This window comes from Humulus lupulus, chromosome 5, assembly GCF_963169125.1.
Source record: "Humulus lupulus chromosome 5, drHumLupu1.1, whole genome shotgun sequence".
Taxonomy (NCBI): Eukaryota; Viridiplantae; Streptophyta; class Magnoliopsida; order Rosales; family Cannabaceae; genus Humulus; species Humulus lupulus.
Window position 1 is genome coordinate 142466415 of NC_084797.1, and position 17393 is coordinate 142483807.

General features: G+C 37.9%; 1 non-coding gene across 1 annotated transcript; it reads left to right on the forward strand.

The window, feature by feature from the left end:
• Window positions 1–16853: 16853 nt before the first annotated feature.
• On the forward strand, window positions 16854–16960 carry LOC133780970 (small nucleolar RNA R71). The gene has a single exon (XR_009869773.1). It is a non-coding gene; the product is annotated as a small nucleolar RNA R71 (small nucleolar RNA).
• The last annotated feature ends 433 nt before the right edge of the window (window positions 16961–17393 follow it).

A 17393-nucleotide genomic window follows, 5' to 3' on the forward strand; every position in this document is an offset into this window, starting at 1 on the left:
TTTACGGAAGAGGACACTAGCCATGTCCAATTCCTGCATAATGACCTGCTTGTGATAATGACTCAGCTCGCCAATCAAAGAGTACAAAGGATACTGGTCGATAATGGAAGCTTTGTAAACGTGTTATTCAGGTCCACCCTTGAAAAGATGGGGCTATCAGTAGCTGATCTTAAGGCGACCTCAATGACCCTCTATGGATTTTCGAGAGAGGGAATGGCAGCCATAGGCACGATTGAGCTCATGGTGACACTAGGGAATGAAGCACGAGCTGTAGAAAAAATGCTCAAATTTGTAGTAATCGATTGCCTGACTGCTTACAATGCAATATTGGGAAGACCCACACTAATGACATTTGAAGCCATAACTTCAATTCATCATTTAGAAATAAAATTTCCATCATCCTCAGGTATATGTACCGTGAGAGGAGATCAAGTCACTACCAGAGAATGTTATAGCATTGCCATGAAGGGAAAATCACAACCTGGGTAGCAAGCCATGGTAATAACCGAGGAGAATGAGGAACCTTGGTGTAATGCCCCGAATTTCCTAATTAGGGTTAGGACCTTGATTAGGAGGCCGGGAGGGCCATAATTGATTTATTATGATATTAAATGATCATATGCATGTTTATGTGAATTATATTATTATATGATGATAAATGCATGCATATGGGTGTATTTATAATTATAAGGGCATTTTAGTAATTTGGCCCGTTGAGGGTGTAATTGTGTATTTTCGTGCATGTGGGTGAGTTATGAATGGTACCACATTATATGTGGATTTGTTCGAGCCTTTCGGCATGAGATGATCATGGAATGCAAGTGTTCGGTCTGGTCATAATGGGTTTAAGTTCGGGGCTCGGGGTGAGTCTCGGGGTGATTTTAATGATTAGAGCATTACCGGGAACTAAAGGGTAATAGGGTATAATTTATTGGTGTTTGAGAATATCGAGAATAGCGGGAATTGGAGAGTGTTAATTATGATTAACAAGATAGGTGCGAAAGGACGATTTTGCCCTTGGGAGCCTTTAGAAACCCTTATTAGACCTAGGGGTATTTTGGTCTTTTCACCCCTAGGATAGATATAAGCCATTAAGGCTGTAGAAAGAAGAGGAAAACATTGTCTCCTTTCTCCTTCTCTCCCGATGGTTTTTCTCCTCCCTTCCTCTTTGAATTTTCATGCTTCTTTTGAGGAACCAAGCTAAGGAACCAAGCTGGGATAAGCTAGGGTTATGTTCCACAATTGAAGAGGGTGTGTTGCTGAGATTGAGGTGAGTTTTAGCCATTAGAACTCTTGGTTTTGCTCTGTTTTCTTAGTTAAGTTTCAGCTGGGTTTTGAGTTGAAAAGTTGGGAATTGATTGGAGTTTTGGCTAGGGTTCTTGTGGTTGTGATGCTTGGGGCATGTGTGGATGGTATTTGGGTTCATTTGGGACTTAATTTGGTGTTTGGAAGCTTTTGGTTTGGGTTAGAAATGGTGGAATCGAAGGAAGGATTTTCTGGGCAGTTGCTGGCTGAAGGTAGCGCTACAGCGCCCAGTATACGGCGCTACAGCGCTACCTGCAGGGGAGGTTAGGGCGGTTTGGTTCTGCGAAGAGCGCTGGGATGCTAGGAGGGTAGCACTGTAGCACTACCCTATTTCTTCAGAATCCTGTTTTGAGTGTTTTTAAGGGTTTTTGGCTCGGGGTTTCAATCCTTAAGGCCCGGGATCGAATCTACTCACTGTGTGGGCATGTTTCGAGTTCCCAAGAGTGGGGTTTAGATCAAGACCCTATCTTGGTTGATTTTCATTAATCGGAGGTTATGTTTGGTTATGACTAGGTGATTGCTAAAGGATTAAGGATCGATCGTTCTCAAGGGTCATTCTTGTTCTAATTCTCGCTCGAACCAGAGGTAAGAAAACTGCACCCTGTGTATATGTGACATGCATGGTTATTCTTGATGCATGTTGAATGTTTAAATGCAATGCACGAGAAACATGTGATTAGGACATGCTATGTATATTGAATATGTATTGTTCAGAGCTTGAGCCTCTGTGTTTATGCATGATCCTAATTGTGCTAGTAATTGTTAAGTAAGCATGCTGAATGCCCTGTATTCGAATATTTGACATATGATATATGTTTGGTGGCATTGCTTACTTGTGTATGGTACTGATTAGTCAGGGACGGCACTGGTCGCGTATCACTGACCTAAGAGTCAGAAGCGGCATAAGCATCCTGAATGCAGGGCCGAATGAAGATTAGATCTAATCGATATCAGCATTGAATGACTCATATGGGGTATTAATGCTGGAACGACCCTAAGGTCGATGAAACTTATAAGCGCTTGGCTAGTCTAAGACTAGTTACTCTGAGCCAAGGCCTAAGGCCTAGGTGACTGCTTGTCACATGGCTAGGGAACAGAGTTCCATGGTTATGACTCTATGGTCATGAGGAAGGTTATGTTGGTGACTAGTCATCATGCACCTATCCTATTTAAGCTAGTGAAAGGATCACATATCTATTCGATAGGTTTATGCTGGTGACTATTTCACCAGATACCTATCTTGTTTAAGCTAGTGAAAGGATCACTTATTTATAAAGGGAACGCAACCCACCTTAGTGACTGTACAACTGTCACTCTTGTATTTTGGGCTAAAGGCCCTGGATGATTATTATGATCATTGGTTGATGTGCTTACATTTTTCCTCCAACTTTCCTCAACAGTTCTCATGGTAGCTTTCTCTGTGAGTTGATTCTTGGGCCCTATTCAATACTTCAAACTTCTGTTCGTAGACACCGCCGATATAAGCAAAGGCAAGCTTCATTTTCAATTTATTACTATTTTCCTAGTTTTTTCATTTTCTCCCTCAACTTGTTTTATGGGCTTTGGGGTCTTTCTACGGGGTTTCTGTTCTTCTCACCTTAGGTCTCAGGTTTAATTAGATAGTTATTGGTATTTGTATGTATTTTTCAGATGCCTTGTGAACCTCAAACAAAAGTAGAAGCCTAATCCGATAGTAGCCTATTGAGGATGGTTGACGAAGGCACCAAAGTATCAAATGTTGACAAAGATGATTGTCTCGCATCCCCATTTGATGGAAGTTTATGGTGCGTGAGACCTCAAGCTCTTTCGTTCGATCATTATTCCTTTTCTAAGGCCATAATGAAATGTGGTTTCCCCTCCCAAAATTTGATGTAGAAAAATTGATATTTCACATCCTAGCAGTATTATAACTCTCTCCAATTTCGTATAGAGCATCAATGGGGATTTACTTAACATATTGCCAGGTGGGGGTGTGACACCTTGAAGTCCACATCGAGCTAGACTGAGTTTTGGTAATTTTGTAAAGTACTCATTGTTGTGGTGGTGGATTTGCTTGGACCCTTGGTCCAACATTGTTATTCCGTTGATTATTGTTCTCTATCTTGATTTTTTTGTTCCTTCTTCTTGCCCTTAACTTTTTTAGTGTATATACAATTTCAAGACCTAGAGGTTCAATAAGAATATAGTGTCTAACTCTTCGCATGTACTGAGCACAAAACAACAATAAAGTAAGTAACAACAATATAAAAAAAAACTAAATTAAAAATAAGACTTATGGTAAAAATATTAGTAACATAGAAATTTTCAATCCCCAACAATGGCCCCAATTACGCTATGCACGAAATTTGACCATAAGTGAATGATGTCAAGTTTTAGTATAGATATGATTATTAGGGATGTTGATGTTGGTTTTTGATAATGTGATTGACAGTGCAACGGTAGCATAAAATAATATTTCAATGCGATAATAACAATTATTAAAGCATAAGAATGAATTACTCCAGGAGCCATAACTAGAATGAGCTCTTTCTCATGCGACATAAATTTGAATAAAAAGAAAAATACAAATACCTTTTTGTAGATGTAGAACAAGTGTATATCGAATAACATCTTAGCCATATAACCCACTATCTTCCATACTACGGTTTGCACAAAGAGAAGGAGAAGGTGTTGGGAAACTTATACAAGATCTTTATTTATTTTCATGTAGATCTAACATTAAAAAAATTAATATGAGATAACCTAGAACATGTTTCTAAAATTGAATTCAAAGAGAAATAATGATAAGAATACTTACATTATACGTAGCGGAATAAAAGAGTCATTCCTTCAGTTTCTCTAACCCTTGTATCCTTTCTGTCGCAGAGTATTACCAAGAAACTGAACCTATCTTCAATTTTCTTCACAGCCTTCCAAAGTATCCTTAGAATCACCTAGAATAGAGTGAAAAATTCTCAACACATGAGATAGATACATAGAGAAGAAAAGAAAAGAACAATAAGGCTTAGAAAAGGACTTATGTTTAGAGAGAATCTAAAACCTATCAGAAAACTAGTGTTTGTCATCTTATGACTTCTGATTTCAACTCTCTCTTAACATTCCTTTTATAGACTTAATTAGGTCATTTATTTAATTAAAAAACCAATAAAATAATAGCCAATAAACAGCCTTAGGTCGAAATTATCATGAGCTTTAGGCTCGTGAAATTTCCCATTTGATTATAAGCCCCTTGGACTTAAAATCAAGGTGAGTATTATTTTCTATTGATTTAATTAATTAAATAATTATTTAAATCCTTTATCAAATTAATTATTTATAATTTGAACCTTGATTTAAACTTATTATTAATTTAGATACCAATTTATCATAATTAATAAATCTGCCCTAATTTCTCTTTTCTTCTCAAAATTACATAACTCTATGAAACTATCCAAAATTGACATGGTCAACTTTGATAATTCCAATTGAAAATTAAATCAATTAATTGAGACTATCCAGATGATTTTATCCAAGGTACAGTGGGGAACATGGTCCTATGAAATCAAGCTCCAAAAAGTTATCATAAATCTAACAAATAAATTTACTAACTTATTGATACCTTGTGACTCCACTAAAGACTCGGAATTGCACTCTTGAATTCATAGAACGCTCTATAAGCAATATAGATAAGTTATTAGTTATCCATTGTTACAACCATAATTGTCAATCAATCATTCATAGACCGTCTACAATGAGATGGGACTAAAATACCAATTTACCCCTCATTGTATTTTATCCTTAAAAAATTAGTTCCTTATAAATCATATTTCAGTAAACTAATATTAATTACTGAAACGAGATCTCTATCATTTAGCACCTTGAACCAAACTAAAAGGAAACCATCGTTTCACTTCTTCATTAGAAGCTATAGATGTTCATATCTATGATTAACACTCCCACTCAATTATACTACCGAGTTCCCAAGATGTAAGTATGGACTAGTCCATAGGGTAAGTTGGTAACGAACAAGTATTTAATGTGAATCAACCTAATGAAACAACAAAAAATCAAATAACATTATTTATAAGAAAAAACATTATGTTTTTGTTCTAAGCATTGGATGTGTACAATTTAATGACACATCTTACACAAAGAATATTATGTTTTGCAAAATGAAGAACAAAGTGCAATATTATCTAACAATCCAAAATATGAGATATTAAAGATGAAAGACATATATGAAGAAGAAAAATCCATAAGCTTTGTTGCATTACAAGGGAAATCAACACACAACATAAATATTATCTAGTTACAAGTTGCTTCATCATGATCTTAATAATCTTATGAAAAAGTTTAGAAGCACATAACTAGAATAGAAATTACAAAATAAATAAAATACATACTTGAAAATGCTCTTAAAAAATATATTATGGAAGAGAGAATGGTAGAGAGAAAATTGTAGAAAAGATAATGGTTACCCAAAAATTAAGCACCCAAAAAATGGTCTTGAAATTCCATATTTATATCCAAAATGAGAGCATTAAAATAATCAACTTAAATGAATTAAATTGATTAAATTAATTAAACAAAGTAGATATGGCACGTAGAGGTAAATTATAGGGTGTAATGATGATTTTTGTGGTGAAATATGTGGAAAAATTGGGTAAAAATGTGGCATTTTTGGGCATTGTGGGACAAGGAGACCATTGGTGCCTCGTGGCCCTCAAAACATAGGTTTGGGATGGAAATAGCTTCGCAGACACACCCCTGCTTCTCGCGCCAGGGCCTTGCGCACACATCCTCCATTGTTGTTCTGCATTTCCCTTTCTTAAATTTATCCTAAGTTCTATCTACGCAGTTTTCATAACAAGCTTTGAGTTTTCCGTCCATATATCGTTGACAAGTTTCTGCCGTCAATCGTTTGGCCCCGTCTGTGGGAAGGATGACTATCAAGCCACTGTTCTTCCATCAACTTTGACAAGAAAACATGCCAAGGCGTTCAAAATGCCTATAAGACCACCAAGAAGCAGAGGTTCACCTAGACGGGACCCTGCTAAGGGCGTCCTTGAGGGATCCTCGCTCGTCGATGAATGGAGGTTCGACGGATCTGCCTAGAGATAATGGCGAAGAGGAAGAAGTATCATCCCCTGCCATGCATCCTACTCCAGACCCTGTAATACATGCCGTCGCTCCAATGGAAGGTTGTACAACTTACCCTCCGCCACTGCCACCGATGGCCCCAAGTCTAAACCATCGGGATCCGGATCCTTCAAAACAAAGACATGGTAAATTCCCACGAGTACACTCAGTGAGTTCAAGTGCTTGATATCGTCGCTACAAAGAGGAAATACGTCACTTGCACTCGAAAAACCAAAGCTTGCAGGCCACCGTGGAGAACATGCACGAGGTACTCAATGGCTTGTTACACGAAAAGTATGATGATCCCCTCTCTTGGCGTAAAGAGAGGGAACATATACAAAGAGAAACCACCATGCCCGTGGACAGGGGAGAAATGCAAATCTCCACTAGTCGTACCCCCCGCCCAGGATGCAAGGAAGATTCTACACAAACGGAGCAACCCGACGTGAACCCCACCTACAAGAGGTGCGAACCCAAGGCGGCCTCCAAAAGAGCTTCACCTGACTTGAGGGATAAACATAACTAGAGAAGGTTCGAGGTAAAAATAACACCCTCTACAGCTCCCCTGATGGACGCAACCAAAGGAAGAGTTCACCCTAAGAATCCACGAGACTCCTTAAACAGAGAGATGAAGGAATTAAACACTACAATTCAAAGCCCTCGAAGCGAGATTGTCGCTGCACTTGGGGGGTATGGAGATGACGAAGAATTTGACCGTGAGTCTCCCTTCACAAGGGAGATTCAGGTTGAGCAACTCCCCACCAGCCTCAAAGAGCCTCGCATGACTTCGTATGAGGGCACTACGGACCCAAAATATCACTTAGACACTTTCAATAACCTGATGAAGTTAAAGGGGGTCAACAGTAGAGTAAAGTGCCATTACTTTGTCATTACAATCAAAGGGGTGGCGTATAAGTGGTTCAAGAGGTTAAGGCCAGGAACAATAAGGTCATGGTAGCAGTTCTCTGATGAATTTCTTTAGCAACACCACGTGGTCTATGACTATGTTATGCCAAGTACCTGCCTCGCTAACATAAAACAAGGAAAAAGTGAAAGCCTTAAGAGCTATATCCACATATTCAATATGGAAGCAACTAAGATGGAGAGTGCGACTAGAGAAAAACTGAAGATGGCAATCACAACTAGGGTTCGTTCTGGAAGCAAGTTATGGGATAACATGCTCAAGAGGGAGATTATAAATTTAGATGAGTTCTTTGAAAGAGCCCAAAATTATATACGTGTGGAAGAGGGCCATAAGAACATGCATGTTGAGGGAAGCAAGCCTTCCTCCAGTCATCCTTCTACCAATACGTCTGAAGATTCTACATAGAAGAGATCGTTATGATCAAGTTGAAGATTGGAAAAGGTTTACAAGAAGGCTTCAAGGAAGAAGCAAGCGGGATTCAGCAAGGATAACCTCTGATAAGACTCCCTTTATATGAGTCACTTAGGATCCAAAGAAGTCATCACAATTGGCCTCCATAAAGATCCAAAGAGGTCACCAAGCCGACTCCAGAGATATGAAATTGTGAGAGCATATCAGAGAGAGGAAAAGAGAAAAAAACAAAGTGCTTGGCAAGATAGACCCCATCAACCACTTGGGAGGCGTCCAACCTCCCAATCCTCAACATGCACCCAGCCTTGTGCAAAATAAGCGTCTAACCTCACGACCCTCAACAGGCACCTAACCATGTGCAAAATAGGTGCCTAGCCTCACAACCCTTAATAGGTTCCTGGAAAAGTTGAAAACGGGTGTCTGGCCTCGTGAAATATATATGTAAATACTTATAATACATGTATGTATGAGTCATAAACCTTGTAAGACAACATTTGAATCTATATGGACTAGCTACCCTTATAGAATCTAAGAAAGTCAAAAGGTCCCTCAAAAGTTACCTCTCCACGAACACACGCACCCTATAAAAGGACCACATCGCAGAAGACCAAAGGGGAGCCCAAAGATATCCCTAAGTCTAGATCGACTGAGTCGCCTTACCAAGGGAAAAATGTCCTTGAAAATAGGCGCTTGAGAGGTTTCACAAATACCATCTCCCTATAAAGGGTCCCAACCAAAGGGTACATCACATCAAAGACCAATAAAGGTCCTCATAACAATCCTAGGTCAGCCAAGGTCACCTAGCCCAAAAAGGGTCTCAAAGAAGACGCTTGTAAAAAGGGTCTCAAAGAAGACGCGTGTGAAAAGGGTCTCAAAGAAGGCGTTTGTGAAAAGTGTCTCAAAGAAGATGCTTGTGAAAAGGGTCTCAAAGAAGACGCTTGCAAAAAGGGTCTTGAAGAAGATGCTTGCAAAAATAGTACTATGCATAATGACAAGAAGGACACTTCTCACACAAACTAAAACGCGCACGCAAAAATATATAAAAGGATAGCGAGAACCCAAAGGGTCAACATATCCTTACAAGTAATCAAGGTGCACCAATAGACATGAATCACATGTAGTAGAGGAGTCCCAAAGGGAAACCCTTCACAATAAAGCTATTGACCATGAGGACTTGCAAAAGCTCCTCATACAAGAAAAAGGGGAAAAAATAATGGCTTCTCGAAGTCCCATACTCAAGAAAAGAGTGGGCTTCTCAAAGTCTCACACCAATGAGAGAAGGAGGCAAGCCTCACCATGTGAGAAGGTCTCGCTGTGCGAGAGCATCTTGCATAGCGAGGCCTTCATCACCCAATAGTGTTGAATGACATCTTTTGATGCCTTATATGCCTCCAAGTATAATGCAAGTATCTCAGTCATGAAAAAGGTGACAAACAAACGCCTTCACGGGTTGACAGATGAAGGTTGAAGACTCGGAGGAAAGAAGGAAGGACACCCTTAGCTCGAGGCTCCTGAATAACTTTGTTTGTGGCCTCGCGTGTCAATGCTTAGTCCTTTTCATCCAGCACTTGATCATGCCCTCTAAAGCCTGATCTCGAGTGCCATATGATTTCATTTGTACCTAGTCATCCCGAGAGATCTCACAAAATAATAACAACATGCCATGATGCTCGAAAACTCCCCCGTGGAGGTAATGCATGCATGGATATCGATTAGTTGTCTTTCCACTCATGCGACCATGACAGACCAGAGTGTTCCACCATTGTCACTAGCATCATAAACTTCGTTGACGAGTTCTCACCGTCAATAACTTGGTTTACAAGAAATTACACAGCAATACCACCAGAGCATAGTAAGTGTAGCATTATAATGAGTCTACAAGGGTGCCTAAAGACCTCCTTATAGACTGGGGGGCAAGTGTGGATGCCATAATTCAGCCTGAACGAGGCCCCGCCTCGTGGCCCTCAAAACATAGGTTTGGGATGGAAATAACTTCGCAGACACGCCCCTGCGTCTCGCACCAAGGCCTCGTGATAGTGGAACCCGCCATTCTCATGCATTTCCCTTGCCCCATTAAAGTACCAAGTTCCACAAGGAAGCTAGTATTATGGGGATCTCCATTCGCGCCAGGGCCTCGCGCACACACGCCTCACTTTGTTCAGGTGCCTAGGTGCTGTGATGCACGCACATGCCCATTTGCCTCTCGTCCAAGTGGCCATGCGAGACACACTTAAGGGCCTCGCTATGTGAGGTGGCCTCACGCACATGACCCTGCGCCTCACGCCAGGGCCTCGTGCACACATGCCTCGCCTTGCTCAGGTGCCCAGGTGCCATGAAGCGCGCACACGTCCTTTTGCCTCTCGTCCAAGTGGCCACGCTAGACACACTTAAGGACCTCACTATGCAAGGTGGCCTCGCGGACACGCCCCCGTGCCTCACACTAGGACTTCGTGCACACACGCCTCATCTCACTCAAGTGCCCAGGTGCCGTGATGCGCGCACACGTCCTTTTGTCTCTCGTCCAAGTGGCCACGTGAGACACACTTAAGGGGCTCACTATGCGAGGCTGTCCATATGCAAGATTCCCTCGTGACTCCCCTAACGGCCCTGTGAGATGCCACACGAGACACACTTAAGGGCCCTGATATGAGAGGCTGTCCATATGCAAGACCCCCTCGCAACTCCCCTAGGCGGCCCCGTGAGATGCCACGCGAGACACACTTCAGGGCCTCGCTATATGAGGCTGTCCATATGCAAGACCCCCTCACGACTCCCCTAGGTGGCCCCGTGAGATGCCTCGCGAGACCCTATGAGTCCCTTTGCCTCTCGTCTAGGTGGTCACGCGAGACGCCCGTCTCGCCGACCCCGCATCATGCCTTGGAGCCTCGCGAAGATCATGTGAGGTGCCCTCGCATCTCCCCCTTCTAGATGAGACTATTAGACACCCCTCACAACTCAGCCCCAGAGATTTCCTTGAGAGGCTGTTATCTCCCATGCCCCATATTCTTTTCGGAACACCTGCTTCATTTACGAGGCCTTACTTTGCTCTCTAAGGAAGGTGTCACCCACAGAGAGTAATAGAATGCAAAGAAGCCTGGAGCCAAGTCATATCCTGGAGGAACAAGGACAAACATCATGTATAGGGCATACATACAAGTACGAAGCATGCTGTACTGAGGAGGATAGAGGTGTGGCCCTGACATCTATATCCGACAAGTAGTGGTAGTATAAACTAGTACGAGGAGTGATGGCATGACCTACATGTCTCTGACCACAAACAAGTACCGAAATCACGATCCTCTGCTCCACCATGGCCTGTGCCACTACCATGACAGTGTACGCAAGGACCTTCTTGTCCCCTGGGACCACTTGTATCAGAGGCCGTTAGAGCCAAGCTATAAATAGACCTCTACCCCTCAAACCAAAGGGGGGGGGGGGATTCATTGTAGACAGATATAGAAGAGAAATATATGAGATTATCCTCCATTGTTGTTATGCATTTTCCTTTCTTAAAATTTTCCTAATTTTTATCCACGCAGTTTTCATAACAAGCTTTGAGTTTTCCGTCCATATATCAGTGATGAGTTTCTGCTGTCAACAATTACTTAAAAACTCAATGACTAAGCAACAATTAACATAAAAAATGTGGTAAAATAACTCTATTTTGTAGAGTTATCACACCCCCAAACTTAAAGTTTTCTAGTCCTCAAGCAAAAGAAAATTTAAAACACAATTTTTTTATTGGTGATATAAAAAGGATTTTCTCAAAAATTGCACAATGAAAATAATTCTAAATAATTATTATGAATAGAAGTTTAGCTTATGTAATTAATTAACTTGTCAATTTCGCTTTTTTTAAAAAAATTATTTTTCACTTAAACTTATAAGAAATAAAAGTATTCTTGTTATGAAAAATGTAATTTTCGTTACAAGCAAAATTGACCCAATAATTAAAGACAAAGCTTAAAAATTATTCATATTTTTAAGAGAATTAAACTCAACTCAATCAAGATTTTTATCATTGAAAATGAAAAATATCACCAAATTTTTTTATATTTATTTATTTTTTTTGTTTTTTTAAACAAAACACTACAAAACACAATAAAACAATATATTTTTTTCAAAACATAACAAGATATAAACATATTTTTTTTTTCAAGACAACACAAAAAATAATAATTTTTTTTTTTAAACAAACCACACAAAACATAAACACAATAAAACATACTCTCCTAATGATAATAACCATAAAAACTCGATACCCTCAAACTTAATTTAAACATTGTCCTCAATGTGTTAAAACACAATTATAATTTGAAAAGTAAAAGAGGTTATAATTTAGAATAGTCATACCTCGATACGGTGCATCACCAAGAGAGTAAAAGATACAAAAAAAAATAAAAAATTAAATCACATGTAAAACAAACAAAACAAATAAAACACAAGTTATCAAGATCAATAGGAATAAAAGAACTTGGTAAACAGGGTCATCAAGGAAGATCTCATCACTTCATCAATTTTTAATTCTAAAAATGGTTTTAATTTCTGTCCATTAACTTTAAAAATATCACCATTGTTAGGATTTTCAATTTCGATAGCCTCATGTGGAAAAACGACTCGAACAATATAGGGACCGGTCCACCTAGAGTGTAATTTTCCTGGAAATAAATGCAACCGAGAGTTGTATAAAAGAACTTTCTAGCCTGGAGAAAAATATTTTCTCAAAATATTTTTATCATGGTAAAATTTCATACGATCCTTATAATTTTTTGAATAGTTATATGCATAATTCCTAATTTCATCTAGTTCATTTAGTTGAAGTTTTCTTTTCTCACCTGCCTTGTCTAAAGAAAAATTCAACTGCTTAATATCCCAAAAGGCTCTATGTTCTAACTCAACAGGTAAGTGGCATGCCTTCCCATACACAAGTCTATAGGGTGACATGCGAATGGGAATTTTGTACGCGGTACAATACGCCCATAATGCATCAGTGAGTCTTAAGGACCAATCTTTCCTAGTTGGATTCACATTTTTTTCTAAAATGTGCTTAACTTCCCTATTAGACACTTCAACTTGACCATTAGTTTGTGGGTGATATGGTGTTGAGACTTTATGTGTAATGCCATATTGTTTCATCAAATGTTCAAATGGCTTATTATAAAAGTGTGTACCGTCATCACTAATGATAGCGCGTGGTGAACCAAAATGGAAAAGTATATTTTCTTTCAAAAACAGAAGCAAAACTTTGTGGTCATTAGTGTGGCATGCAATGGCCTCAACCCATTTAGACACATAATCAACTCCAACAATAATATACAAATTAGCAAAAGAGTTAGGAAATGGTCCCATAAAATCAATGCCCCAAACATCAAATATGTCAATAATAAGAATAGGATTTAAAGGCATCGTGTTTCTTTTAGTTAAACGTCCTAACTATTGGCAACGTTCAAAGCTTTACAATAAACATATATATCACAAAAAATAGTAGGCCAATAAAAACCACATTGTAAAACTTTAGCAACTGTTTTCTTACCACTAAAATGTCCTCCACATGCATGATCGTGACAAAAATATATGATTTTAGATTGGTCACAATTTGGAATGCATCTTCTAATTATTTGATCAGGGCAGTATTTAAACAAGTAAGGATCATCCCAAATAAAATTTTTCACCTCAGAATAAAATTTAGATTTATCATGCTTAGACCAATGAGATGGTATTTCTTTAGTGACCAAATAATTAACAATATCAGCATACCAAGGCAAGGAAGAAACATGCATCAATATTTCACCAGGAAAATTTTCAGTGGAGTCATGTATAGTTTCAACAACTAGTCTAGATAAATGATCAACAACAATATTTTTAGATCCCTTTTTACCACGTATTTCTAAGTCGAATTCTTGTAAAAGTAGGATCAAATAAGATCTAAATTTCTCCAATGCAAAAACAACAGCAAGCAATTCTTTCTCGGTTGTGGAATAATTTAATTGAGAATCATTTAAAGTTTTTCTAGAATAGTAAATTACATGAGGTATGTTTTCAAGACTTTGTCCTAAGACAGCACCTATAGCATAATCAAAAGCATCACACATTATTTCAAAATGTATTTTCCAATCAGGGGGTTGAATAATGGGTGTAGTAGTCAACAAAATTTTCAATTTCTCAAAGGTAATATGGAAATCATTATTAAAAACAAAAGCATTTTCTTTTCCAAGTAAATGGCATAAGGGCTGAGAAATTTTGCTTAAGTCTTTTATAAATCTTCTATAGAAACTGGCATGGCCTAGGAATGATCTAATTTCTTTCACAGTTTTAGGTGGGGGAAGTTTTGAAATAAGATCAACTTTAGCTTTATCAACTTCTATTCCCTCATATGAGATTACATGACCTAAAACAATTCCTTTTTTAACCATAAAATGACATTTTTCCCAGTTAAGCACAAGGTTTTTCTCTTTGCAACGAATTAAAACAAGTGAAAGATGGTGCAAACATTCATCAAAGGAAGAACCACACACAGAAAAGTCATCCATAAACACCTCAAGAAATCTTTCAACCATGTTAGAAAAAATTGAAATCATACACCTTTGAAAAGTCGCAGGTGCATTGCATAATCCAAAAGGCATGCGACGATAGGCAAAAGTTTCGAAAGGGCATGTAAATGTAGTCTTTTCTTGATCTTCTGGGGCAATGGGGACTTGGTTATATCTCGAATACCCATCAAGAAAGCAATGATATGCATGGACAGCTAAACGTTCAAGCATTTGATCAATAAAGGGTAATGGAAAATGGTCTTTTCTAGTAACATTATTCAACTTTCTATAGTTTATGCACACTCTCCACCCCATTTGTACTCTAGTAGGGATTGATTCATTTTTCTCATTTTCAACAACTGTGATCCCAAACTTCTTAGGCACAACTTGAACTGGACTAACCCATTGATTATCATAACAATGTAAAATGATACCTATGTCTAATAATTTTATGACCTCTTCTCTAACTACTTCTTTCATATTTGGATTCAACCTTCTTTGACATTCCCGAGAGGTTTTAGCATTCTCTTCTAGATGGATTCTATGCATACATATGGATGGGCTAATTCCTTTAATGTCTCAAATGGTCCAACCTATGGCCTCTTTATGTTTTCTAAGGACATCTAACAAATTATCTTCTTGTTCTTTATTTAAGGCGGATGCTATGATAACAGGTAAGGTTTCAGACTCTCCTAGAAAAGCATATTTTAAATTTTCTGGCAAAGGTTTAAGGTCTAACTTTGGAGACTCGAAAATTGATTGAACGTGATCTAAGGGTGAAAATTTTTCAACTTTGGTTTCATCTAAGGGTATAGACTCTAGCAAAGAATTCTCATAATCATTAGAATCGTCAACATGAAAGTTCATACCAAAGTATTTTTCACAAAAGTCAAGTAGTCATTTCCATCATTTTCACAAATACTATCTTTCATGTTAACTTCATGCACTTCCTCACACTCAACAGATTTAGCAACATTAAAAATATTCAATTCAACAGTCATATTTCCAAAATATAATTTCAAAATACCATTACGACAACTAATGATTGCATTAGATGTAGCTAAGAATGGTCTACCTAAAATGATAGGAATTTGAGCATGCACATTTTCCACAGGTTGAGTATCAAGTACAATGAAGTCAACAGGAAAATAAAATTTATCAACTTTTATCAAAACATCCTCTATAATGCCTCTAGGAATTTTTACAGAACGATCGACTAATTGAAGAGTTATAGAAGTAGGTTTTAGTTCACCAAGACCAAGTTTCTTATAAACAGAATAAGGCAATAAATTCACACTAGCACCCAAATATAGTAAAGCCTTGTTAATAAAATGATCACCAATAATGCATGAAATTGTGGGACACCCAAGATCTTTATATTTAACAAGACTCTTATATTGAATAATGGAACTAGCTTGTTTAGTTAAAAATGCATTTTTAGGAACATTAGTGTTTCTCTTAACAGTACAAAGATCCTTTAAAATTTAGAGTAGGCAGTAATTTGTTTAATGGCATCTAAGAAAGGGATATTGATACTAACTTGTTTAAAAACTTCTAAGATGTCATTATATTGGCTGCCTTTTTTAATTGGAAGTAATATTTGTGGGAATGGGGATTTTGGAATGAAAGGGTGGATTGGAGTTTCCTTGTTTGAAGAGTCATTGTCATTAGAACTAGTAGGCTGACTCTTTTATTTTTCTTTTTCAACCTTGGGTATGTAATCGGGTTTGACAATGTTCTTTCCGGACCTAAGAGTTGAAATTGATTTGACTTCTCCATTATTACTAGACTTTCCTATCTCATATTGACCTTTTGGATTAGGGATAGGTTGATTAGGGAATGTTCCTTTTTCTCTATCAGCTAAAGCAGTAGCGAGTTGTCCTACTTGTGTCTCGAGTTTGGTAATTGATTGAGACTGATTTTGTAGGATTTGTTGAGTGGAATGCATAAATTGTTGTAAAGTATCTTCTAAGGAAGGTTTCCTTTGTTGAGGACATGGTTGATTTTGTGGGGCATGAGTTTGGTTTTGCATGTTGTATTGGTTCCCTTGATTCATTTGAGGTTGTTTTTGTCTCCAAGAAAAGTTTGGATGGTTTCTCCAATTTGGATTATAAGTGGATGAAAATGGGCTATCATTTGGTTTCCCATAAGCATGAAGAGCATTGGCCTCCTCAGAAAATGCTTCTTGATAGGAAGGACATGATTGGGCATTATGGCAAGGACTAGAACATATAGAACAAACATCTTTTCTTGGTTGTATTAGAGAATTTATAGTTTGGCTTATGGCTAAAACTTCTACTTTTCTCGCTAATTTGTCTAAGGATGTTCTTAAGTCTAATTCATCTTTTACTTCATTCCTTCCTCCTCTTTTTTGTGAATTAGTTGACCTAGGCCTAGGATCAAAATAATTCCATTGTTGTGAATTGACATAGAAATCTTCAAGGGCGTCCCAAGCCTCTTGTCCTTGAAATTTTAAAAAAATTTCGGTATGCATAGATTGAATCATTTGACGATTAGAGGGAGTCAAACCATCATAAAAATATTTTACAAGTCTCCATTTTTCAAAACCATGATGAGGAAATTTTAATAATAAATCTTTAAATCTTTCCCAACATTCATAAAACTCTTCATTATCTTTTTGAAAAAACTCAGAGATTTCTCTCCTTAGACTATCAGTTTTAGACATAGAAAAAAAATTCACCAAGAATTTATTATAAAGTTGATCCCATGTAGTTATAGACCCCGTGGGAAGGGAATTTAACAAAGATTTTGATTTGTCTTTTAATGAAAAAGGGAACAATCTTAGTTTGACCGACTCATCAGAAATTTTTTGAAATTTAAATGTTGAGCAAATTTCTAAGAAATCTTTGACATGCATGTAACGATCCTCTCTATCTAACCCATAAAAGATGGTAACAATTGAATGATTGATGGTTTAAGCTCAAAATGGTTAGCAGAAGTGGTAGGAAGAACAATACATGAAGGAGCATTAGATGAAATAGGTGCAAAATACTCAAGCAATGTTTTTTCAGGCACAACATTTTCATCAACAGGATTTCTATTAGTATTAGCAATTGGTCCCATGATGCTCAAAATTTTACTAA